We start from the raw sequence: 1,311 nt of genomic DNA, 5'->3' as shown, positions 1-1,311 counted from the left end.
TTTGTGTATGATTAATGCTGACAAACAGACATATCTAACACAAACGAGTCCAAGAATCACGAACAGACACTCGGCAAACATCTCGACAAGAAGGGCGAAGCCTACTGGAGAAACCCAAGCTTGGGAACAACCCGAGAAGGATGAAAATAAATCATTGGGGATATCAAACCCTATCCCAAAGCTACACTCGCTGAGGATAGAAAGAAGATGTATTCAGGAGCAGCGAAAGAAGAAGATCACACAGAGAACTCAACTCTGATGAGGATTATCTCTGGAATAAGAATAAACAAGGGAAGACTTTAACCATAGCTGGGAATAGGAAAAGTCAAAGCTTCCAACTGCAGGAGATAACGCTCTACACATGAGAAATCTTCCAGGAGCAAACGATCCTTACATAAGGAAGATGCATAAAATCTGTCGGGGAGTTCCCATCAACTCTCTCGGGGACAGGTGGTTAGTAACAATAAGATCTGCTGGAGAAGAAACTCTACTGGGGAAGCTTATCAAGGAATGATGTGGAACTCCGTGGGAAACAACCACCAACCAGATGTACATCAATCAAAACACTCCCTTCTATCTGCCAGAGAGGAAACACTGCAAAAGGGAATAATAGCATTTGCTCTACTAGGGAAGGAAATAAACATCTTCACCACCAGCTCTTAATGCTAGAAGAAATCTTCAGACTCGGAGGAGATACAAACATCAAACTCTGATCTGGCAACCCTACCGGGTACAAGCTGCAAATGCTCTTGAGGAGACTACCCTTGCTGGAGAAATTGGAAATGAATCCTTCATCAACAAGCGACATACCGGGGATACCTCTTTTCAAAATAAATGAAAAGGGAAAAAATCCCTTCATCAACTGCACTAGGAAACTTCCTGTTGAGGAAACAACTATCTAGAAAGGTAGCTCTACAGGGAACACATGCTTACTCCGCTGGAGATTCTTACTCGGGATGGGAAAAGACAACCTTCCTCATGAGTAAACAGTGAGGCAAGGAAATTTTTTAACTCAAAGCATACCAACTTTTATCAATCTATAAGGGATTTTAGGTCAATCCACACAAGGAATGACAACCATATAATTGGTAAAACACAAATGCTAGTGCCTGATATTGAGGGATACACGTCTCTAAAAGATCAAGGCGAGAACTGGAACAGGAGGGATCATCCACGAATCAACCATACAACCAATCATGGATTGCCAATACTCCACGGGGGAAACAAGCATGTATGCATAAACAAACTATCCGGGAATGCGTTGGATGAACATCCACAACTTCTCATATCAGATTCTCTGGGAAGCTGATG

Source organism: Lathyrus oleraceus, chromosome 3, assembly GCF_024323335.1.
Source record: "Lathyrus oleraceus cultivar Zhongwan6 chromosome 3, CAAS_Psat_ZW6_1.0, whole genome shotgun sequence".
NCBI lineage: Eukaryota > Viridiplantae > Streptophyta > Magnoliopsida > Fabales > Fabaceae > Lathyrus > Lathyrus oleraceus.
This window is presented reverse-complemented; position numbering follows the sequence as displayed.